Source organism: Ambystoma mexicanum, chromosome 8, assembly GCF_040938575.1.
Source record: "Ambystoma mexicanum isolate Mex_15411 chromosome 8, UKY_AmexF1_1, whole genome shotgun sequence".
Taxonomy (NCBI): domain Eukaryota; kingdom Metazoa; phylum Chordata; class Amphibia; order Caudata; family Ambystomatidae; genus Ambystoma; species Ambystoma mexicanum.
The window spans coordinates 756,535,363-756,561,755 of record NC_090929.1 but is presented as its reverse complement, the minus strand read 5'-3'; positions in this window follow the sequence as shown (position 1 = coordinate 756,561,755).

The following is a 26,393-nucleotide window of genomic DNA, read 5'->3' as shown; positions in this document are numbered from 1 at the left end:
ACAGAAAAGGAACCAAGTAGAAGAAACTGGTTCACCCCCCCAGCTCCAATTAGCCTCATTTCATTCTCTCCTCTTTTGAGCTCATTCATTGATCAGATTAAGTTCCCTCAGAGCTCTGACAAGTTCCATAGAGAGAGGAGACTCATGGCATGAGGATAATCTCCCACACAGAATTCATTGGTATTTAACCATGAGGCATGATGCACAAACCTTCCAAATCTTCTTGTCCTCATACTCCAAGTGCCTGGATAATTTGATAGTTAGTGTTTAGACTTATCGCAACTCGGAAGTATTTTCCCTTCCCTATCTCTGGGGGCCAAAATTTCTAAAGTTGGGAGTAGATTCAAACGGAATCTTAGAATGGCTAATGCCAGACGCAGATCCGGAGACTTTTTTAGGTAGATAGGGAGCATTGCAGTATGTGTGGTACTGCAGAAAATGCACAAACTTCATGTTCCATCCAGCAAGGGTATTTTTCTCACCAGCGTTAACTTCTATCATCCTGAAGGTTATGCTGAATACCCATTCTATCGCCTCTACCCCAGTGATTTGGCAACAGTGCCATTCCTTCCAGGATGACGCCCATAGACTCTTACAGGCTATGACTGCCACCTCTTATGTTTCTCGTGTAAATCGCATGACTAAGGGTTGCAGTAGGATCTCATCACAAGCACCATAGTGAGCGTGTATATGTGCATATGTTGTTCTGCACGTTACCAACATACGTCCCTCTGAATAAGTGCGACGTGCACTGCCATGTATGCCCTATATGTGCATCACAGTGCAGAACCATTCAGGGGCCTGCAAAGAGTGTCCTGCTGCTGATCCTGACAAAAAGTAACTTGTTAAGCCTTGCCATCAGTAAAGGCGAACTCCCCTGCAGGTGAGTACACCTGCAGGGGGGCAACCCTGGCTTAAAATGTGCTGCATTAATTATATACATATATGGAACGCAGCCCACACTGCTTGAAGATGGACAATACACAAAGTAAGACATAATTCTTTTGCCTATAATTACATACATATATTAAATATATTCCTTGTGCATACAGTAATTTCCAAAATTGACCTATTTTCTTTTATATGGTTGCACTTTAAAATTGGGTGACACCAATACCTACTATTACAGAGCTTAGAAGCAGGACAAATCTTACATGAAGCCATTCTTTAAAAAAAAAGTGAATCTTGATGGGTCGTGATGGATGGTTGGTAACCAATAAAAGATGTTGCAATTGCGATTCCTTTGAATGCATGTGCCCTGGCGGGCAAACTATGCATTAATGACTGAATTCAGACCTTGGGGCTTAAGAAGGTTGTCGGGCACACATCTTCTTGCCATATGCTTTCACCAGAATTCCAAGCAGCAACAAATTAATTAAGAGCTCATTAATGCATTGCATTTACATAGGTTTCCTTGTTTAATTGGCATTTAACAAGGCAGCTAAAGGAACCATTGCAGGAATTAAATGTACTTATTAAATGTCCGTTTTAAGCATGTATTCATGGATAGTTTAATTGTTATATGCCATAATGCATTATATAAGCGTGGTTAACCTTTTGACATACTGCGTAGAGATTAAACATGCACAATTGGGAAAAATAGGTCTTCATGCATAGGAACAGTGACAAATGAAAGCATATATTTACATCTGGTTTAAGACGAAAGAATATATTGCCACTAGAGGACAAATGATTGTTTGTTCTACACTTGTAAAAACTGGTAACACAGTTAAATCAAGTATAATAAATATAGATAGATTGAAGAAATTGCAGGTACATGCTAAGGTGTGGGAGGTATTCTTAAATCTGTATTAACAAGTAGAATGTATATAAATCTTTATTAGCAAGGGGAATGTTTATATATATATTTGTTTTTCCTTCTTTTTTTTCTTTCTTTCTCTCTTTCTTTTCATGTATTAAAGTATTGTTTGCATTGTGGTTCTCCGTTCATATTATGCTGTATTTGCTTTGTGATCGATGTATTCTTGTTGTGGTAAAAGTTAAATAAACATTTAAAAAATATATATAGATAGATAGATAGATAGATAGATAGATAGATAGATAGATAGATAGATAGATAGATAGATAGATAGATAGATAGATAGATTATCACTGGAGCTGTCACAAGTTACCACCAGCATCGGCTGAGCTGACATGATTAGTGTGGACTTGTACGTAGCAGTTGTTGGTTGGGGTCCAGTGACTGGTGGGGATGCAGACTTTGACTTTCTAACGGGGCTGAGGATCAACAGAGGTAGAGATTGTGAATTGTGTATCTCTTTCCCTTACACCAAGACAAAAATAAAAAAATAAACAAAGTCGCTGCAGAACACTAGTAGTAGTAGTAGCCACTCCTTGTCAACACCTTTCCTTTAGTGCACCGTGCTACCACAATTGTTGTGGTACAAGTTAATCTTTTAAATCATCTCATCTGCAGAAGGAGATGCAATAAATTGATGAAGATACAGAGGTCAGAAGATGGTGAAAGAAGTACACAGAGATGGAGGAGCAGCATGAGGTGGACAACAGGGAGGGAGAAATGGAGTTTTTTTGTCAGGAGACATTTTTGTGGGGACATTATTACATGGAACCAATAAATCAGGGTGATGGGGCAAGAAGACTGTGCACTATGCGTTTGGTACAACTGCAATGCATTTGCACATTTGGCAGCAGCATAAACTAATAAGCTGATTTTGACCACTCCAGAATTTATTGTGTCTGTTTTTACTTTTCCAAAAACACATTGTAACTAGTTTAACTACTGACATTAGATTTAATTTGCGTGTCACTTTGTCCTTTGTCTCTCCACACATATTGTTATGTCCCTTAATGACTATTTTCTGTCATCTAATTCACATTGTAAATAATGAGATAATGGAATGATGACATCTGTGCTTCCAAGTTAAGTCTTTGAATACTTTTGGAAAAATTGGAAAAAATGCATTGAGTTTGATTAAGTCAAAACAATACGAGTGCTCTCAAATAATGTTTGTGTTGAACATACCTGCAAACTAGACTGGGCGTTATGTCCATCCCTCTTTGAAAAAACAGACCCACACAAAAAATCTAAAAATTACTGGGATCTGTTATACTGGTAGGAAACTCCTTTGTATCATTTATAAACTGTCAGCCCTGTATTGCCTCAATTGGTTCCCAGCCCTTCTGTGTGGGATCTGCTGGCTGTGTTATATATAAGCAACTGGATGATAGTGCAGCATGCAAGCAAATATTACTTGGATTGTGGGGTGGTGGTCATCTGAGGAGAGCTGAAAGAGAATGTCATCACGATACTTGCATGTCTATCACCCCAAAATGTGCACCTGGACTGGCCACCTCCTACCTGGCTGCTTCCTACTCTTCACTCTCCTCCTGAAAACCTACCATCTAGAACAATCCCCAATCCTCGTTTTTTGGATATTTTTTCACTTCTGCTTCTTCTCCCTCTTTGACCCGTTGCATCATTGAAGATCACTTCTTGCCTCCTGGCATCTAAAACACCACCAACATATTTGCTTTTAAATAGGCCCTGAAACTGCATCTCCTACACGTGGAAGGGAACCCAGACTTTTCCTGCACGTTATTGCCCCCTTGATCTCCTCTTCCTGGCCACAACTCTCTGTATAATTGCTGCAATCTCCCCCTAAATTGTCTTTCTGTTCTCTGTTCCCATTTCATATCCAATCCTTCAACCACCATCACAACGATACCTTTAGGAAAATCTTATATATATATTTTCTCTTCAGGGTGTGCAGAATTGAGGAAATTCGTTTTGCATCTTTCGTGAAACTGGGTGCAATTGGCTGACATTTTTACAAAAAAAAGGAAATCTGGTCATTTGTCGGCATGTTTTCTGCACTTTAACCCTTTTCTAGATAATTTAACAAACTCAACAATCCAAGTAGCAAAATTAATTCTGAGTTTCAACTTATTTTGCTGGTAAAAAATGCATATTAACTCTTGCTGGAAAACAAGCACACAATTGTTATTGGCTGGAAAACACACTGCCAAATTAACTTTTGCTGAAACAAAACTTTGCAAATCTACTTTTGCTCGAAAATAATCTGAAAAGAAAGGTATTCTGGAAATCAACTTTGCAGTCCCACCCCTACATTCCTGAAAGCTGGAAAAATATTTTTTTCTTTCTGCCAAACATTTTGTTCAGCGGTCCTTGCTGCAGTTCTTAGTCTTAATTCTTTTCCTCACATTTTTCCCCACATTCCCAGTGTGATTACCTCAAATCCAAATGAAACACTGTTGGGCCGATTCATTGAATTTCGTGCGGAAATCGTGCAAGTGCCGCGTGCCAAGAAGGACACTGCACAAGCCTGTGTGCAGAAGAAAAAATGTGCACCAAGCGTATTCATGGAATTGTTTGCGCAAAGTAACCGTATTCATAAATCACGGCTGGAATGCCCCCGACATACCCACATGCAAAGCAAAAAACTGCCAGATCAGCTACCTTCGGGCACAAATACATGCACCCTTCAAAAGGGTGTGGGGGACCCCGCAAGCAGGCCTGCGACTCGGGGACGCTGCGCAGAGTCCCCTGTAACTGTATCCGGCACCACGACAACATGCGTATAAAAATCGTAACTCACCAATAACTCAGGAAATGTGCGTGCGAACCCATGTGAAACATTCCTGCACCCCGCTACACTGCTTATGTGCACCCCTATGTTACATCGGAACCCTGATTGAGTACACGCACCCCAAATTCTGACATGCGACCCCACCTGAGCTCCGGAAATCCTACACGCAATCGTACTTACACCTGCCTTTGGTTAGCGGAACGTATGAAGGACTTGCATGGCCTTTTCCCAGCCGAGATGTTGAGCGATCGAATCCATGAATACATCTTGTGCCACGCAATTGTGGGCTTGCAAGGGACTACCTGCACACCGTCCCTTGGTATGCCCACTTTTTTGCAAGTTCTTCCCCATTTTTGGTGTTCCACCCCTTCCCAGCCCTTTGCGCAAGCCCATGCTCTGCTTGGAGTCTCGCGCAAGGCCCTTGACGGCTCACACAGATGTGCAGAGCAGAGCCAGTGCGATTTCCACAGAAGTCCAGGAAAAGTACTGCGTATTCGATTCCATGAATCGACAAAGGCAGATTTGCGTGCAGTTGGGCGCAAATACCCTATTTTCTGTGCAGAAAATTCCATGAATCGTCCACTTTGTCATCTGTGTAGTCATTGGTCAATCTCCCATATACAACCAAAGAAATTAAATTATTTTGCTATAAATATATTCTGCACATTAACTTTTGCTGGAAACAAAATTGCCAAATTAGACTTTTTGCTGCAAATGAAAAACAGCTGCATGTCCAATTTCGCCTTTGAGCGTTTTATGCATAAATATGATCCTACAAAACAGGTTTGTGTAATATTTTCCATGCAGAAGAATTCCTTTCAAAGCTCTTCTAGAGATGTATTGTGCCAACAGGTCAAGGGTTACGACAGGTGATCTTAGAGAGAAGGCAATGCTAATAGCATGAGATTGATTTTAATAGATTCCTGTTTCCCCTCTTGGGTCACTGTTCTAGAGTGTGCTGTGAGGACAGAAGAAATGTGTGTGTGTGTGTGTGTGTGTGTGTGTGTGTCTCTCAGTGGATGGCTGACACGTGCTGAATGAATGTGACTGTTCATGTTGTGTATGCCACACAAGCATTGTTAGACAAGATTGTATGCAGTACACTTTGGGCGGACTACAACAACCCTGACCTCCTGGCAATAGGAACCCAACCTTTGGTATAAGTATGTACTAGACAGGTTGGTAGCGTGTTGAGCAGTCAGGCTTTTCTCAAGAGGGGTCAATGTGAGCTCTAGGAGAGTTACACAGGGATTTACAGTGACATGTATTCAAATAAACTCTTACACACAAGGTTTGTTGATTAAACAATTATTAATGTATTTATCAGTCAGTTAAAATATGCCTTCTTCAGAAGGGAGCAATATAAAGCAACACACAAATACACTCCAAAAATACACACTCTTAGTTATCTAAATCAGCAAATACCCATTTGGGATGACACACAGGCACTACCTACACCCTCAGGTGACTTCAATAGCTAGGGTGCTGTTGGCATTAATAGATCACTGTTGCATTTAGAATATTCTTGGGGGCAGCGTTAAAGAGAAGGGAGTTCAGAATAAAACAAGTATTCACACAGTTATTCTTAAGTAGGTAAGCATTTTCAAAACAACCCCCCAATGCAAAGTGAGTTAACCCTTTCCTGTAAAGAAGGCAAAACACATAAGCAGAAGAAAGAAGAGTCATTCAGGGAGCCAGGCCACCTAATGTTAAGTTAGCAAAAGTCAAGGTGAACTGAAGCACTTCTTGTGGGTAAGTAGAAAGTATTTTCCAATGTCTAACAAGTCTTTGTAGAATAGAAGAAATCAAAGGATGGCCACAAACTGATTAGGCTTGTGAAGTAAAGAAGCTGCAAACAACTTTGCACAGGTAACCAAGCAAGTCTCCAACAAGGACAAGTGGCTACACAACAAGAGGTAAGTTCTGTACAGTACCTTTAGATTGAAGAAAATGTGCAGCAGATGACTCCTGTTCCTGTGCAGCTCTGCAGATCTCGCTCTTCCTGGGCCTCAGTCGTGGGGACAAGAGGGAGGACTTCTGGGGACTCATGCACTGCAATGGGACGGTCATCGCTCGCAACCGGCAATCTTCAAACAAGTGGCACTTCGGTGTTTCAGCTCCTCGTGTCTACCACAAATAGCAAAAACGCGGTTCCTGGCTGTCGAGATGGGTTTTCCTTGCATCTAGGGTCCTGCACTCAGTTGAGGGGGCTCAGGCTCGGTTAGTCCTGCTTCCTGGGAGTCCGGAGGAGTTTCCTGGAGCTCTTGGCCAACTTAAAAGCAACGCACACTAACTGGTGTCCCTCTCCCTGGCTATCCGGTTCCAGCAGTGACTGCAGTGGAAACTCGACCAGCTTCGAGAGGATGGCCAGGTGGCTTACTTTGGAGTTTATTGGTCCCACCAACTCAAAGGGAGAAGTTGTCCTTGCAGGGGCTTCTCTGTCGATCTGAATTTGGAGTTTCAGTACAGCAGCAGGGATTCACCGGACAAACCAATGGTCCAGGAGTTGCAGCAGGCATCCTCTTCAAGTTCTTCTTCAGATTCCTTTGTCCAGTGGTCGACTCTGCAAGCCAAATATCCTCGCCATTTATGCAGCTTGCTCCCATTCATTCCAGCCTAGCTGTCAGTCACCCAGCAGGGTGGCTGTCCTTGCCAGACAGCCAGCCGGCCAATCACCTAAGAGTACATTCCTGTCTCCTAGGAGACTAAGCACAGGGAGTTTCGGGCACCTACCTTGCTTCCTGCCCACGCCAGACACCCTGGAGCCAGAGGCAGGCTTCCCTTGTGAATCCCGCTGTAGGCAAAATGAACAAAGGGACCTAACCAGGTTTGGCGTGCAGAGTAAATCTCAAGAAGGACCTTTCCACAAAGAAATGGCGAAAAAAGAAGACCGGGCCATTTTGACAAAAATGGCACCCACAGGTGCTTTACCGTGACTGCGAAAGCAGCCCGTGGTAAAATCCCATAATGGTAGTAAAAAGTAAACCAAAGCCACCAGCCATTCAGTGAGGATAGGGTAACATAAAAATGTTACATGAGAAGCTAGACAAAGGGGATACTAAGTAACCCCTCCAGCACCCTATTGTAAGATAGTTAGTGCTGGGTCTAGAAAGTTCCAAATGTAAGTAAAGTCAATTTCACTTTACTGCTCTGGTAAACAGTAGTTTATCCCAGAGAAGGTATTTAAACCTTTGGGAAATCTGAAAGACTTCCCCTTGTCACTGCACTGAAGGTGCGGTGTGACACAATGTAAAAGATGATGCTTATGGAGTTTGTCAGACTCCACAACCAAAAGAAACACAGTGTACAAAATCACATTAAAACACATGAGAGAGTGGGAAAAAGGGTCTCACTCTCTCCAGGTTAAAAAAACATGAAGTCCTCAAAATCCAGCAAAGTTGCTGGGGGTCTCTGAGATATAGGGAATTAGCACATTTATGAGAATTCTCCCTAACATGCATTGACACTGCTGACGGATGTAAATGTTCTTTGTCCCATTTTCCACAGTTGCTGCAGCTCGTGAAGAGGGCTGAGGCATTGCTGTGGAGTGGAAGGGCTGGGACCGGGCCACCAGAACCAAGTGCACACCCCAGCCAGCCCCCATTGACACCACCTCTTCTGAGGGGGAATTGGCTGGGGGAGCGCCAGTACCATCAGGCGTGGCTGCTGAGGTTAAGTCCCAGGTGGAGCTTGTGGCGGGAAACACCTCAGCGGCTGTCGCACAGGGTGCAGAGACAGAGGGTTCATCGAGGGTAGAGAGTCATCTGGGATGATGGCTGAGGAAGTGAAGGAGGGGTCAATTTCAGTCCAGCCCACAGGGTCTGGTGGGGGCATCCAGGAGGGTGTTCAGGTGTCACCCCTGGCCCAGAGACATGAGGATGCACAGTGCACAGTGGAGGTTTCTGAACAACCTCCTGTCCCTGGGCCATCTGTTGCAGCACTGACCGCCTTCACCTACTTCCTCATGCATTTTGCCTTGCTCAAAGTGCACTTTTGTGCTCCACCTTTCATCCGTGCAGGGAAGTGTGATGGAAGTCAGGTGTGTGTAATTATCAGTAATTGCCTGACTCTGCCTGATTCTTGTGTTGGGACATGTCAGGTATACGGCTCAGGTGTTAGTCCACTGTCGCTCACGATGAACTGTCTGTGAGAAAGTGTTCGTGTCGGGAAAGGAGGGGGTTGAGCTTCTAGGTATCCTACCTGGTAGGATGGGGAAAAGGTGTTACAGGCAAGGGGATACTGTGTCTCACACTTTGGTTTCCCACTTCCAATCGTGCAAGACCCCCCATCCAGATGATCTTCCCACACTGGTCAACCCCCGGGAACTGGATCCAATAGCGATGGCCATGTCCTGGCCACCTGGATGACAGATCCCCAGGGACTAGTGGGGGAGACACCTTCAGGTTTCTCACCACACAGGCATTACTAATGACTCAGACCACTCTCTGTTGTGTCTGCACTTGGGTCCTCCAAGGGCATTCACCTACAGTGCTTTGAGGCCATTGCAACGGCACATTACCCCAATCATACATGGCATTGAATTTGATTGCATTACTAAGTCACAAGTACATGGTATGATCAAAGTGTAGCTGGTGCTACGTCTGCTGTCCTGTTGATGTGCAACTGAGTGTGATGTTCCAGGGAGTCCTGTAAGGAGCTACGGACATAAATTTTACATCAGTGCAACCAGTTGTTCAGGTTGAAGGAGGATATGTGGCCAGTGTACTCTATGTTGGAGGCAGGCCTGAGGATTTGAGGTAAATTGTTGTTGAACGTTGGATTGGTACATGGGAAATCTAGCAGTACTTGCCTGGCGTTTGTGGCAAAGGTGAGTGGGGGTTGCAGGAGGAGGGTAGACTGGTAGGAGGATGCCTGGGGGTTGTGACAGAGGTCATGGAGTGATAGGTGGTGTCAGGAATTGATGGGGCTGCCTGGGGGTTGTGGTGGAGGTCAGGGTTGAGGGTGGTATTAGCAGAGGCATCACTAGGGGATGTGGGGGGCTATAGCCCCAGGTCATTTGGTTGTAGCCCCAGATAGAAGTCCCAACAGTCCTCACATTAGCATAGCCCCGGATCTTTTCCAGACCTAGCAATGCCCCTGGGTGTCAGAATTGAGGGGTCTGCCTGTGGGATGTGCAGAGGTCAGGGGGTTGAGGGGTGGTGTCAGGACTTGTGGGACTGCCTGGGGGTTGTGGCAGAGGTCAGCAGGGTAAGGGGAGGTGTCAGGAGTTGAGGGGGCTGCCTGGGTGTTGTGGTGGAGGTCAGGGGGTGAAGGGTAATGTCAGGACTTGAGTGGCTGCCAGGGGGTTAGGGGAGGTGTCAGAAAGTTAGGGGGCAACCTGGGGGTTGTGGCAGAGGTCAGGGGGGTGGTGGGAGGAGGGTAGACTGGCAGGGGGCTGCCTGGGTGTTGTGTCAGAGGTCATGGGGTGAAGGATGATATCAGGAATTGAGGGGGCTCCCTGGGGCTTGTAGCGGAGGTCAAGGGGTAAGGGGTTGTGTCAGGACTTGAGGGGGCTCCCTGGGGGTTGTGGAGGAGGTCAAGGGTGAGGGTGGTGTCAGGACTTGAGGTGACTGCTATGACTTAGGGGTGTAGGCCAGCAGTTTGGGTCCCTTGAAACTAGGGTTGGTGGTCGCAATTTCGCTGGGGTGCTGCTTTCAGTTATGGGGAATGGGCCGATGTATCGCTGGGGTGCTGCCTGGAGTTACAGGCGACAATAAGCAGTATTGCTGGGATGCTGCTTAGAGTTAGGGGTGATGGAGGTAGTTTCTCCAGGGTGCTGCTTTCAGTTATGGGGAATGGACTGCAGTATAGCTGGGGTGCTGACTTGAATTACTGGGGACAGTATGCAGAATCGCTGAGGTGCCACTTGGAGTTAGGAGTGATGGTGCGCTGTTTCACCGGGGTACTGCCTTTGGTTTTGATGGACAGTACGCAGTATCGCCAGGGTGCCACTTGGAGTTAGGAGTGATGGTGCACTGTTTCACCAGGGTACTGCCTTTGGTTTTGTTGGACAGTACGCAGTATTGGCAGGGTGTTGACTTGAGTTGCATGGGACTATACACAGTATTGCCGGGGTGCCGCTCAGAGTTAGGAGTGAAGGTGCGCTGTTTTACTGTGGTGCTGACTTGGATTACGAGGGACAGTGCACAGTATCACCAGGGTGCTGCCCTGAGTTACGGGGGTGCCAGTCGGGGTTAGGGGTGCCGGTCCGCTGTTTCGCCTGGGGTATTTGATGGTAGGGCAAAGGTGTGCGCAAAGCTAGGCGCAACAGGTTGTAATTTGGCAATGGTTTTTGTTTGCTTGGTGGTGTTTTGTGGGCGTAACAGATGCAATTTGATTTTCTTTGCGCCTTAGGTTACTTTGCGCTTTGGAATCCATGAATATGCGGGACGAGCAAAAAAACTTTTGCACTCAAGTAGGCACAAAGCTGTTTCAGGCACTAAGTACTTTGTGGGGACTTTGCACTTTTTCTATGAGAAAGCCCCAAAGACTTTACTCCTCCTTAGGGTTGATACATTGAATACTTTCTAAACGGGCAATAAAAGCACCTAATATAATAGTGTTAAGAATCTGGAATAATCTGGCATGAAGCGCTACATGTCACAGCTAATATTCATACCGTAATTTTTCATGTTGACCGATAATGAAATATATGCTCTCGTAAATCAGTATGACCTTTGCATTTCTTATATTTATTTTTAGTGCTTTGAAAACAAAAATAGGCACTAACAATTGTACTTTGTCCATGTTTGCTAATTAGAGTAGGTTTGCAGCGTCCGCTGATATTCAGCTTCTGTTCGGCCAAGGGTACATGTTTTACTTTTACACTTAATATTACTTTATGCTTCGCTTTACTAGGTTAAGCTTTAAGAAGCTGAAATGAAATTAAACAAGCTTTGAAATGAGAAATTCCTGCATATTCATGACTTAGTTGGATGCATCTTCTTTATGTTTATAAATGTACACGCACTAAAGACAGAATCTGACTGTCCTATCCACCCCCTGCACTGACTGCTGATCTCCCTGCACCATGCTGTATGTAAAATTATTTATTCCGGTTGGGGGATGGGTGATGGGTCGGGGGAGACCATGGGACCTGGGTGCCAAAACCTGCTCCATGATGTAGGCCCCCAGCATGGACATCATTTCACCAAAATGCCTAGGCTAGCGGAAGTGACATCACATGGCCCTTCACCTCTGATGCTATCACAGGAAGTGATGTCATTTGACCACACCTCGAAGTGACATCACACGAAGTGATTGAACACAACCTTTCACCCCTTGAGAACACAGGAAGTGGCATCACATAGCATTGTTCTTAAGTACAGCATGAAAAAATATGGAAACTATATCACTGTAATGTGATATACATTTCATACAAGACTGGATGACTGTATGTATCGCTAATATCAGTGTGTATAGGCCCATATGACCAAGTTACTGTGAATGCAAGCAGAAGTCCAAGGCCAAATGATAATGATGCTTTATTATATAGCACTTACGCACTTTACATAGAACAAATATACATATAATATCACACTACCTGTGTTGGTACCGATTTATCAACCTTAAAAGTATGGAAGGGTGGGTAGACCACACACACATTGCAGCAAGAAGCGCTCAACCCATTGAGCTATCTTACCGGCTCTGGTAAAGTAAGCAATTACAGGTCTGAATGTTCTCAAAGTCAGAAAGCAAATTACACTCTGTAGTGGATACCATTAAACTGGTAACTGAGATTTAACAGCAGACCAGTTCATCTGCAGGTCTGGTGCAAAGTTGGCCACGTGTCAACCCTGCTTTGACCTACTTTTCAGGCTGCAGAGGTTGACAAAATACATACCTTTGGAGGGTTCATAACTGTATATTAAATAATTCAGAGTAGTGCAGGGAAAGCAGCACACTCACACAGCATCCCATACTCTGGGCACTTGTTACTGCATACATGCAAAAAAAACATCATGAACAGCATGCCATGGATATAGGAAAGATAGACACATTACAACGAAGCATTAATTGGGGCACAAGGAAATCATGGCCCATTTATGTGCTATGGTCAAACATTTCTATGCTGTACACAACCTTTTAGACATGAGGATTTTAATCAAGTGACCGAGAACAACGAGATTGAATGTCTTTTGATGATCCTAACAGAGACAATGTCAGAAAAAAATCATACTATAACTGCAACTTGCGAAAAGCAAAATACATAGTCCGAAATGGATGCTTATTCTACTCTAGATGCTTTTTGGAAGTGTTTGCATTGTGAATTTGAGGTGTTTAAGAACAGGGCCTCATCACGAGTTGGGCGGTAACGCCGGCGCTAATAGCGCTGCCGCTATCTGCCCTACCGCCAAACCGACCGACGCTATTAGCGCCGGATCACAGGTTTGGCGGATTTGGAAATCCCCATTCCCCATTAAGCCCATTCGGGAATGCCCCATTCCCCATTGGGCTCAATGGGGAAATTTTGCGCTCATACTGCCGGCGGATTTCCCGCCAGCGGTATGAGCGCAAATTTTCAGCGGATTTCCCCCAACTCAGAGCTGGGGAGAAATCCGCCAAAGGCCTGATTTGGCGGACCCTTAAATCCAGCGGTAACAGCACTACCACCAGGTTTAAGGGTTACCGCCAAACTCGTGATGAGGCCCTAAATCAGTGACTCGCCCCCTGAAGTGTGCCTGAAATAAACCTTTGATGAGTCTAGGAATTATTGTATAGAATTCCAGAAAGACAAATTATTTGTTATTGATATGATATGATATGAAGTGGCATTTATAACGTGCCTGTACGCAGGTGTTTCTAGGCGTGACCAGACAAGGAAGGGGAAACAAAGGGAGGACAAAATAACGATCTTACCAGGCCTTGTGTCATTCCATTGTGCAAGTGCAGGGAAGAGGGAAGGGGAGAAGTGCCAGGGGGAATGGAAGGGGGAAATGCAGTTAACTCACAAGTGCAGCCAGCAGGCGGCTCGTAAGTGCAGAGAAAAGGGACTGTACGGTTCTTCTTTAGGGTCACTGCTCAAAGTGTTACACTTGTGGAACCCCCTGTTTTGTTTTTTAGAGGTAGCATGGGAGACCACAGGGGTAGGAAGGGAGACCTCAGTGGTCACAGGTGTGACCCCTTGCGACCCCCAAATTACTCCCCAGTCCATCATCAGTCTAAGGATTTCAGATAAGCACAGGACACCTAGTAAGTCGAAGGTTGCGATAGCCCAAGACCCACAAGATGTCCAAGACCAGAGAGCCAATGGCCTGGGTTAGGTATGGCAGCCGCTAGAGAAACCTGTTGGGGGAGTAGACGAGTGGTAACAGGTAAGCCCTACCCTCCCAGGATGGGGATGCAGCAACAAAGAACCAAGAAACTGGACCATCCTGATATGGATGATCTGTGTAGCTGCCTTCGAGTGCAGAAGTGAATTACTGCAAGCTGAAAAATTAGTTGTTTTAACCAGAGTAAGCCAATCTGGCAAGGAGACAGAGGAGAAAAACAGGAGGAAATGGAGTGAAGGAAAGCTAAGAGGACAGTAGCGGAGGTGCAGAGCGATGCAAGCCATTGAGCAGGAAAGGCATGAGAATCACTCCCTGCAGTGGAAGGAGGAAAGAGAGGTATAGCAAGAGGAAGAGGAGGATGTTCCAGAGACAAGGGTCGAGACCTGGAAAAAGAATTATCCACAAAGTGCTAATAGAGAATGTGACAGAGTCTGACAACAGCACCAATTTGGGCTGAGATTACTAATTACAGAGCCCACTGTGATCTTCGCTAAGATAACCAGAAGTTGGATGACTGGCCCACTGCGTGAGGGTCTTAGTAACCAGAGGTGACAGAGAGCTCTACAGAAGAAAGTGAATTTCTGACAAGTACGCTGAAAGACAAAGATTACCATCTAAAAGAGTCAAGGAACAGGTTTTGGGGCACTTAAAACACCACAGATTGTGAGTGGTTTTGCTTGACTACAGGCTAGAGGGCCATAAGGAAGAGAGGGAAGGACTGACGGACAACGGTCCTCTAGCAAGTTTAATTTGCCTGTCACTGCCATTTTATGAGTTTCCTATTAACCTGTTCCCAGTGCACTCACGGCATGTTTATGTTATAGAAATATAAGCCTTGAACTTGTCGAACTGATCATTGAATTGTCTTTTGATCTGTTGGCCAAGATAAATAGTTTTAGAAGTGGGATCAAAGACTTTGACCAAGAGAAAGCTTACCCATTCCTATAGATTCAGAGCCTGGCTCGCTAGATAGATACCCTATGGAGAGAACACACCATTATTTTAAGCTACCATTCTTTTAGGGCAGGGAAGGATTTAGTGGGGAAAGTGAGGGAGATAAAGCAGAATGTCCTCGCGCTAGTCCAAGGCATCAACCCATACCCCAGCCATAATGACACCCTTCAATTAATTATATTGCCATCTATTATGCCTAAACAGACCAAAGACATTGACGTGGTACAGGAGACAATAGCATCATTCTGGGGTAAAACCATAGGGACTGGTGGCCTGCCAGCTGTGCTTTAGTAGATGTTTGGAGATAGGCTAATGAAACCGTTATTGGATGTACTCCAATGTTCATATGATAAAGGCGAACTGCCCACCAGTGTGTGGAAAGCAGTAGTAGTTACAGTCCTGAAACCTGGAAAGGACCCCCAAGACAGAGGCAACTAGAGACCACTTTCATGCTGAACACTGATATGAAGATAATTGAGAGTATAACAAATGGTAGACTGCCGCTGCTGCTCACACACCGTATGCACACTGACCAAGCTGGGTTTATCCCAGGGAGGAATACTGCACACAATCTGTGTAGAGTTCATTGTGTAACAGTTGACACTTCTGACTCAGTTACAAGGCAAACAATGGTGTCCCTAGATGCCATCAAGGCATTTGATACAGTGAATTTCAGCTGGTTGTTTGCAGTACTGAAACCTTCTAGTCTGGGGGATTCCGTTATACAGTGGCTGAAACTTCCCTCTATGAGCCCCACTGCAAGAGTGAACATGGGCATGACTAAAGCAGATGCATGGTAGGGAAACAAGGGCACAGCCAGTGATGCCCGCTGTCTCCTATACTGTGTGTGCTAGCAATAGAGCCATTGGCTCGTATATGGAGGGACCAATTTAGGCACAACAGTGGGAAGGGTCTGACACTTGATATCATAAAAGGACAATGGGCCTCATTACAAGGTGGGCGCAAAGGGATACCGGGCACCGTTAAGGACATCGGTGCCGGTAATCCCTTTGCACCCTATTCCGCAGTCCCTCAACTGGTCCCTTCCTTAACGCCTGGTTTTATCAGGCGTTATGGAGAGGGCACGTTAAGGGACTTCAGAGCTAATAACGGTACCACAATTTGCGGTACCGTTATTAGCGCCTTCCCCCTTCCCATTGAGCCTCATGGGGTCTGAAAAGGGAATGGGGAATGGCTTTTTCAATGGGGATTTACCGGTCCCGCAAAGGCCGGTATAGACCGGTAAGTCCCCATTGAACGAGGGCGGACTCAGTACCGGTATTGGAGGTAGTCATGGAGCTAATAGCGCCATGACTACCTCCAACCTCATAATGAGGCCCAATGTCATCCTACATCTGCGAGACCCATAGATGTCTCTCCCTCGCATACTAGAAATATCTAATAATCGTGGAAAGCTCTACACTCTATGTATTCATTGGGGCAACACTTACATTTTTCCTGTGAATTATTTTATTTCATGTTGATACTTTATTCAGTATAAAATCCATAAAGTACATATAAAAACAGGCAAACAAAACACATAAATATAAAATAGATCAATCAATCACCTTGCAAGTTTAAAACTATTTCTATGTACTCGTCTCTAAAAATAATTTAAAGGAAGGAGGAGAGTTTACTTGCAGCCTCATCAAAATACCTAAATTTAGATCGACTACTAAAAGCCAAATAAATAAACTCTGTCTAAAATACTTTTATCACCCAACGTTCATACCCTTATCTATTAATTTCAGCCTGAGCAAACAGGCCCTCTGGATATAACGGGGTACAGCAAATACAATATGGTGCTCAGTGTGAGATCTCCTAATTTCATTGCTTCAATAGTCGATTGAAGGATAGCTGCCTTAAAAGTGGCCTTAAATAGCAAATTCTCAGATGTTTCAATTTTACACAGATAAACAAAAAATGGATGCTAGTTTCCATGCCTAGGCCACATTATGGGCACATGCTTGATCCACCTTGACCCCAAGATTTAGTAAAGGACGCTAAGTGGAGTGTTCCCATCCGAAACCGAATATACAAAGATCTCTCATATGGTGGTTATGTGACGTCATGGTAATATTCAAAGAAAGGGTCTAGCTTACCCTCAATGTCAGCCGGTCCCAACTTAAGTCTTCTAGCTACTTCCAATATCAACTATTTTGTTCCTCATTTTTATTTTTATTTGTATCCTAGGTAAAACAGAATTATCTATTTTTTTTTGTTTTGGGGTTCACAGTCCAGCTTCATTCAGCCCTGTTAGTTGCTTCTTAAGATGTGTAACTCATGTAATACATTTGTCCCCTCCAAATTCAGTCAATGTTTTAATGCTTCTCTATATTTCCCTAGGCTATCTGTACACTGCAGCCTAAGCCAGTAATATACTGGTTTTGCAGCTAATAAATCTCCTATAGGACTCATCTCTTTTTCAAAATGTAATAGTGCTGATGGTGATCTCTGTGGCATTAACTGTAGGTTTTTTAGAAACGTATTTTCCATTGTATCCAATGCTCTCATATTACCGTAGCCCCACATTGCTACACCAAATGTTGAAGCTGGTATCGCCTGCTTTCGGTATAATTCCAGAGCAGGCGAAATTGTCCCTCTCCTATGTTTTACAAAAAAAGAATGGGTAGCCCCACTAAACTTTCCCAGGTTGGTACAAGCTTTGGCAAATTGAGAAGACCATCAACAGTTCTCATGATATCTGATGTCCAAAGAATCATGGAACACTGTATATTTCAATTTGCTTTCTTTTTCATAGATGTCTATATATATTTGCTTTGTGAACTGTGATTTGAACACCAGCACCTTTGTTTTATCTGTGTTTAGTTGTAATCCAAGGTTCTCACATTTGTTTAAAAATATATCCAGAGTCGTCCCCAATCACTGTGGTGAGGTAGACAATATCACTGCATCATCATCATAAAATAGAGACGGATAACGCTCCTTTCCCATCTTTGCACATCCCATACATCTCTAACTCAATACCTTGATTACTTCTTTGATGTATATATTAAAGAGAAGGGGTGCATGGACACAGCCTTGTTTTAGCCCCATCTCTACATCAAATGGATCAGTCAATTCTCTGGCTAATCCGAAGTGGACAACTGCCTTATTATCAGTGTACAAAAGCCAAATGGCAGCAATCAATTTTGGAGCCCCCCCTCTCCCTCATAATCCACCACAGGGCTTTCCTTGAGACACTGTTGAACGCTGTCCTGAGATACACAAATACAGCATACAACTTCATTTTCACGAGCGCACTGTACTTCTCTATTAAAAGGAGAAGCCGAAAACATTTGTCGACAGAACTGTTATGTTTTTAGATCTCTGCCTGTATGTTGCTTTGACCCAGGATTGAAGGTGGAACAAAACTGACTTAGTATATACTTTCCCCACAATGTCTAGGAGAAAAATAGGTTGGTAGTTGACAAGCAAAGTCCCTCCCTCCTTTTGTGTATATCGGTACAACCACTCTTTTAACTTATAAGAGCCATTCTGACTTACTCTATATCGAATAATAGGGTACATTTCGAGGGAAACGTTTTACACTAGAATTCAGCTTACCATATAGGTTTGCTAAATGCTCCTTCCAAGCTCAATGCAGAATTGAAGACTTGTTTACCCATTTTCCTCTTTGCCCACACTCAACTTCTAATAGGACATGTAATCCCCCTTCTCATAGACATTTGTAAGTGTCTCCCATCCTTGAGTTGCAAAGTCTTTTTTATCTTTGAGACTATTAATTTATAGCCTGTCGTAAATTTGCAATTGTGGCTTATCCACTACCCAAGGAGCCTTTATACAGACCATTATCTTATGTTTTGCATCTCTACAGGTTTGGTCATACCAACCAGATTTACAGGGAAATTCATAGAAATTCGCACAAAAGTGGCGCACGCGGCTGGCGCACAGTGTCCCCGTGCGATACACTGCGCCAGCCGCGTGCGATAAAATCCTTTTCATCGCACAGCGTATTCATGGATTTTAGCCTCAAAAACCAGCCGTGGCGCAGAGTGGCGCAGCGACCCTGCAGCAGCGCCAGTTACGCCCCCAAGAACGCCCTCGCGCAAGGAAAAGCCTTCAAAATTCCCAAATCATCGCAAAGGGCTGCGCTAACCCTGGACCAGTTCACAGGGCTGCCAAACAGCAAACGCCAAGCGGGGAACGTGTATTTCAGTGGTTCTCGGGAAGTTTCACACGCGATTGTCCTGGGTACGTGTACATCAGGGGTGTGCGGAAAGTAACACACGCGATTCCATCAGGGCACGTGTATTCCAGGGGTGCGCGGGAAGTATCACACGCAAAAACAGCAGGGTACGTGCATTTCAGGGGTGCACGGGAAGTATCACACGCAAGTTCATCAGGCTACGTGTGTTCCAGGGGTGCGTGGGAAGTATCACACGCAAAAGCAGCAGGGTACGTGTATTTCAGGGGTGCGCGGGAAGTATCACATGCGATTCCATCAGGGTACATGTATTCCAGGGGTGCGCGGGAAGTATCACACGCAAAAGCAGCAGGGTACGTGTATTTCAGGGGTGCGTGGGAAGTATCACATGCGATTCCATCAGGGTACATGTATTTCAGGGGTGCGCGGGAAGTATCACACGCGATTCCATCAGGGTACGTGTATTTCAGGGGTGCGCGGGGAGCACTACACGTGAATTGCCCGTGTGGGTCCTCCCAGGTGTTCCCTCTACACCCTCCACGGCCCATGCAGGCGGCCCACACCACAGGGGACTACCCTGCACATGTCTCGCAGGCAGCCCATCCACCATGCCCATGCCCCCCAGCCAACCCACATGTCACCTTGCACTACTGCCCACCAACGCATGTCTCCCAGCACCCCCACACCCCTGCATCCAGGGGCACCCTCCACCAGGCCCACACTCATGTCCCTCTGCACCACCACCCCCCTGCATCCAGGGGCACCCTCCACCAGGCCCACACTCATGTCCCTCTGCACCACCACCCCCCAGCATCCAGGGGCACCCTCCACCAGGCCCCCACTCATGTCCCCCTGCACCCCACCCCCCAACAGTCAGGGGCACCCTCCACCAGGCCCCACTCATGTCCAACTCATGTCTCCCAGCACCCCCACCCCCTTGAATCCAGGGGCACCCTCCACCAGGCCCCCACTCATGTCCCCCTGCACCCCACCCCCCAGCACTGTGGTGCACCCTCCACCAGGCCCCAACTCATGTCCAACTCATGTCTCCCAGCACCCCCAACCCCCAGCAGTGCAGGGCACCCTCCACCAGGCCCCCACTCATGTCCCCCAGCACCCCCACCCCCCAGCAGTGCAGGGCACCCTCCACCAGGCCCCCACTCATGTCCCCCTGCACCCCACCACCCAGCACTGTGGTGCACCCTCCACCAGGCCCCCACTCATGTCCAACTCATGTCTCCCATCACCCCCACCCCCCAGCAGTGCAGGGCACCCTCCACCAGGCCCCCACTCATGTCCCCCTGCACCCCCACCCCCCAGCAGTGCAGGGCACCCTCCACCAGGCCCCCACTCATGTCTCCCAGCACCTCCACCGCCCACCAGTCAGGGGCACCCTCCACCAGGCCCCCACTCATGTCCCCCTGCGCCCCCACCCCCCAGCAGTGCAGGGCACCCTCCACCAGGCCCCCACTCATGTCCAACTCATGTCTCCCAGCACCCCCACCCCCCAGCAGTGCAGGGCACCCTCCACCAGGCCCCCACGCATGTCCAACTCATGTCTCCCAGCACCCCCACCTCCCAGCAGTGCAGGGCACCCTCCACGAGGCCCCCACTCATGTCTCCCAGCACCCCCACCACCCAGCAGTGCAGGGCACCCTCCACCAGGCCCCCATTCATGTCCCCCTGCACCCCCACCCCCCAACAGTCAGGGGCACCCTCCACCAGGCCCCACTCATGTCCAACTCATGTCTCCCAGCACCCCCACCCCCTTGCATCCAGGGGCACCCTCCACCAGGCCCCCACTCATGTCCCCCTGCACCCCACCCCCCAGCACTGTGGTGCACCCTCCACCAGGCCCCCACTCATGTCCAACTCATGTCTCCCAGCACCCCCACCCCCCAGCAGTGCAGGGCACCCTCCACCAGGCCCCCACTCATGTCCCCCAGCACCCCCACCCCCCAGCAGTGCAGGGCACCCTCCACCAGGCCCCCACTCATGTCCCCCTGCACCCCACCACCCAGCACTGTGGTGCACCCTCCACCAGGCCCCCACTCATGTCCAACTCATGTCTCCCAGCACCCCCACCCCCCAGCAGTGCAGGGCACCCTCCACCAGGCCCCCACTCATGTCCCCCTGCACCCCCACCCCCCAGCAGTGCAAGGCACCCTCCACCAGGCCCCCACTCATGTCTCCCAGCACCTCCACCCCCCACCAGTGCAGGGCACCCTCCACCAGGCCCCCACGCATGTCCAACTCATGTCTCCCAGCACCCCCACCTCCCACCAGTGCAGGGCACCCTCCACAAGGCCCCCACTCATGTCTCCCAGCACCCCCACCACCCAGCAGTGCAGGGCACCCTCCACCAGGCCCCCACTCATGTCCCCCTGAACCCCCACCCCCCAGCACTGTGGGGCACCCTCCACCAGGCCCCCACTCATGTCCAACTCATGTCTCCCAGCACCCCCACCCCCCACCAGTCAAGGGCACCCTCCACCAGGCCCCCACTCATGTCCCCCTGCACCCCCACCCCCCAGCACTGTGGGGCACCCTCCACCAGGCCCCCACTCATGTCCAACACATGTCTCCCAGCACCCCCACCCCCCAGCAGTGCAGGGCACCCTCCACGAGGCCCCCACTCATGTCTCCCAGCACCCCCACCCTCCAGCAGTGCAGGGCACCCTCCACCAGGCCCCCACTCATGTCCCCCTGAACCCCCACCCCCCAGCACTGTGGGGCACCCTCCACCAGGCCCCCACTCATGTCCAACTCATGTCTCCCAGCATCCCCACCCCCCACCAGTCAGGGGCACCCTCCACCAGGCCCCCACTCATGTCTCCCAGCACCCCCACCCCCCAGCACTGTGGGGCACCCTCCACCAGGCCCCCACTCATGTCCCCCTGCACCCCCACCCCCCAGCAGTCAGGGGCAGCCTCCACCAGGCCCCCACTCATGTGTAACTCATGTCCCCCTGCACCCCCACCCCGCAGCAGTCAGGGGCACCCTCCACCAGGCCCCCACTCATGTCTCCCAGCACCCCCACCCCCCAGCACTGTGGGGCACCCTCCACCAGGCCCCCACTCATGTCCCCCTGCACACCCACCCCCCAGAAGTGCAGGGCACCCTCCACCAGGCTCCCACTCATGTCTCCCAGCACCCCCACCCCCCACCAGTCAGGGGCACCCTCCACCAGGCCCCCACTCATGTCCCCCTGCACCCCCACCCCCAGCACTGTGGGGCACCCTCCACCAGGACCACACTCATGTCCAACTCATGTCTCCCAGCACCCCCACCCCCCAGCAGTGCAGGGCACCATCCACCAGGCCCCCACTCATGTCCCCCTGCACCCCCACCCCCCAGCACTGTGGGGCACCCTCCACCAGGCCCCCGCTCATGTCCAACTCATGTCTCCCAGCACCCCCACCCCCCAGCAGTGCAGGGCACCTGCCAGCAGGCCCCCACTCATGTCCCACTCATGTCCCCCTGCACCCCCACCCCCCTCCAGTCAGGGGCACCCTCCACCAGGCCCCCACTCATGTCCAACTCATGTCTCCCAGCACCCCCACCCCCCAGCACTGTGGGGCACCCTCCACCAGGCCCCCACTCATGTCCCCCTGCACCCCCACCCCCCAGGAGTCAGGAGCAGCCTCCACCAGGCCCCCACTCATGTCTAACTCATGTCCCCCTGCACCCCCACACCCCAGCAGTCAGGGGCACCCTCCACCAGGCCCCCACTCATGTCTCCCAGCACCCCCACCCCCCAGCACTGTGGGGCACCCTCCACCAGGCCCCCACACATGTCCCCCTGCACCCCCACCCCCCAGCAGTGCAGGGCACCTGCCAGCAGGCCCCCACACATGTCCCCCAGCCAACACGTCATCACAATCCAGATCCCAGGCTCCTATGCCCACCCAAATCACACCCCACGCCACCTCAGTCCAAACACCCAATCAAGCTTTACATCCATTCAAAATTGAAATACCCATTACATGATAGATAACAAATAAGCAGTATGCGCATGAGTACAAGTCCGTCAGACCCACACAATGGCAACATATGACTGTGAAAACCCACAATGTGGCAGGCATGAAACCAATGAGAGAAGTCCACACATTGAAGTAAGAAACAAAAATGTATTACAGTGTAAATGAAGTGAATGAAATCAAAACAAACAATAATGGCAACAAAAATCAAAATGCAGCATGTCCACAAAAATAATACATAATGAAAATGGGAATCCAAAATAACCGTAATGAAATTGTGTCCAAAGTCACCATCCAACAAAGCAAATCCAAAGGGAAAGTAAAGTGAAAATCCATTGCTCCATGGTGAAAAAATAATAAAAGATGAAGGCCACAAATCCACTGTCAAACTTTGTACAAAGAGCAAATCCAGGGTCCATGATCCCAACAATGTAAATGAAACCTACAATTAAACCCACCTAACTAATAACTATATACAGAAAAGTGGGGCATAGTCCAAGCGCCCCAAATTAAAAAAATAAATAAAACCTAACACTAATTAACTATATACAATGCCAGCGGGCTAGTCCAATGGCTCACTTCTGGATGTTGCGGGCCAGGGCATCATCAAACTCCTGCTCAATGTCCCGGAGGCGGTCCTGTTCCATGGCCCCGAGGGTCCGCAGGGACGACGACATGTTCTCCTCCAACTCCCTGCGGATTGCCTCGAGGCACTCGGCCCGCCTCAGGGCCCTCCGCATGGAGTTCTCCGCCATGACCATCGTGAGCCGTGCCTCTTCTGCCCGCTGCCGCTCCGCATCTATGGCGTGGCCCAACCGCTGCCACACGGAAGACACTTCCCGTCCTGGATCCTCCTGGCCTCCAGCTGATGCCTGCCCCTCCGATGTCGAAGGCCCCGAGCCATCGTGGCTCCCACCTACAGCCTCCTGCTGCTGCTGCTGCTTTCCATGTGCCCTGTCCGATGGTGCCTGCACATCCTCCTCCAGCTGGGGTGCAGTTGTTGATGTGGCCACCCCTGCTGGACGTCCGACTCCCGACTGTGGCAGGGATTTGTTGTCCACCAGCCTGGCCGCACGGTCAGAGGCAGCTCCACAGGGCACCCAGGTGATACATGTGTGGGAAGATGGCATAGAGGACGACTGGGGCATAGGGGGTTCCGTTGAGGAGGGGGTCGGAACAAGGTCCAGGAAACTGAGGAATCCGGCCATGGTGAGCTGTCCCAGTGGGTCAACGCGGTCAACGAGCCATGCGAGAAGACGTGCAGTCTCATCATGGAAAGACTGCAGGTCAGCTTGCATGGCCCGTTGACGCAACGCCACCCCACGCTGGACAGGCACAACCTGTTGCAGGATAGCCACATCCGCAGGGAGAGGAAGGCCAGTTGGTGTAAGCCAATCCCCTCCCTGAGAACGGGTCTGGAGGTAGGCATCCCTGCTGGTGCAAGATGATGCAGTGACAGGAGCAGGGACAGGATTGCACACAGGCACCTCCGCGGAGGCCTGTGCTGCCACCTGTCCCTGGTCCTGCACTGCACCACTAGCACCAGTGGAATCCCCACCTCTAGACCCCGCCTCTGTTGCTTGCACGGCCTCCTCCTCCACCAAACCCCCCACCAACATGGATGACTCCGTGCCATCTTCCTCCGTTGGGCCCTGTGGGGTCCCAGCTGCCCCTTCTGCTGCCGAGGAGTCCAACACCAACCTCCGCCTCCTGGACCTCCCCTCGGCAGCTGCGGCCACGGACGCGGCACCGGACTCCTCACTCCCCGACGAGATCACAACCTGGGAGGGGAGCCGGGCCTTGCGTCTCCGGCTGGTGGTGCGACCCCTGCCGCTGTGCTCCACAGCACCTTCTCCGCCCTCTTCATCAGTTGACGCTGCAGACAGGGAGAAATAAAACACAGGCATCAGGGCACTGTATAATGGACTCATAAACGCATGACAGTTGTACATGAGTGGCATTGGCAAACCTCAGACATGGCATCACAATCCCCAACACACATGTCATTTCAACTTGCACACATGAGCTATACCACAGCCATATCGCAACAGCCAGCACCATCCATACACATACAACAGCATGAGCAGGCAAAGGTGAGCCAGACATCACATGCGACGCAGGGAGTGCAATACACATGCACACACACCACCACACTTGCATGCATGTGTACACCTCCGCCAACTGTCGCAGTGTTCAGATCGGCATCCATGTCACACCTGCCAATCATTCTTCCACATCCTTTGCCATGCAAGCCTACACACACAAGCACCATCCATGTGTCACACATGAGAGCCCTCGCATGTGGCAGCCTCACGGCCCTTTACCCCCCATACTTGGCCACATAAAACCACATGTGCAACCTGCACACTCCTGCCACACCACCACACGCACAGCTTACAATCAGTATGCATGTACACTTACCGCTCGACTCCAGACGGGTCTGCCTCTCAAGGACCTGGACGTGGAGCGCTGGGGATATGCGTTCCAGGACCCTCATCTGATCTTCCGACAAGTGGCCCCGGCGCCCTTAGCATCCGCTGCTTTCAGGAGGCGCCGGGCCTTCTTGAGGGTCCTGGACCTGAAGTCCTCCCAGCGCTCCCACATGATGGAATAGTCAGACTGCCACCCCCTCCGCGTAGATGGCAGTCACGATGTCCGTCCAGATCCGACTCTGTCCTTCCTTGTCGGCACGCAACCTTCCGAAGAGGGCATCATACTGCCCCAGGACATGCTCCACCAGGACACCAACTTCGGTGGCAGTGAAGCTGGTGCCCCTCTGCCTCTCTGGCCGGGGGTTGCCGCTGGTGCCAGATGTTGCAGTGCCCGACATGGCAACCCCAGAGGCAGGAGTGGGTGGGCAACTGGGTCCTGGGTCTGGGCTGTGGAGCGATGGTATCCCAGTCGGGAGTCTTTGGTTCCAGCAGGGGTAGTCACAGCAACAGCACCCCTGGCTGATGTGCAGGCAGCAAATGGCAGGACTCGTGGGCAGCAGGCAGTCAGGCAGCAGCAGATGGCAGGTGGGAGCGTGCTCGGGGCTCTGGGCGGCAGTAATTCGGCCTTCTGGGCAGGAGCGTGGTCTTCCGTGTGCTTACGCATGGCAAGCTTGATACGGAGTGATTTGGCACGTGAAAATCCAGCACGTCTGCGTGTAATTCGAGGAAAGGCCCTTAGCGCGTAAGCGCGTCAGCACACGTACGTCAATTCATTGGCACAAAGGCCCCCAGGCGCGTCTATGATGTCACGCGCATGGCCTTTGAGAATGGCGCGTGTAAAAAAAAAATACACGTCCGAGTGTCAAAGCGTGTAATTGGTGGAAATGGCCTCAGCGCATATGCGCGTCTGTGACGTGTGTATAAAAGGTACATGTAGAACACCATTTCCTTGTGCGTGCTTTTCGTGGAGAGCGAGTGGGAGAAATCTGTACTTCTTG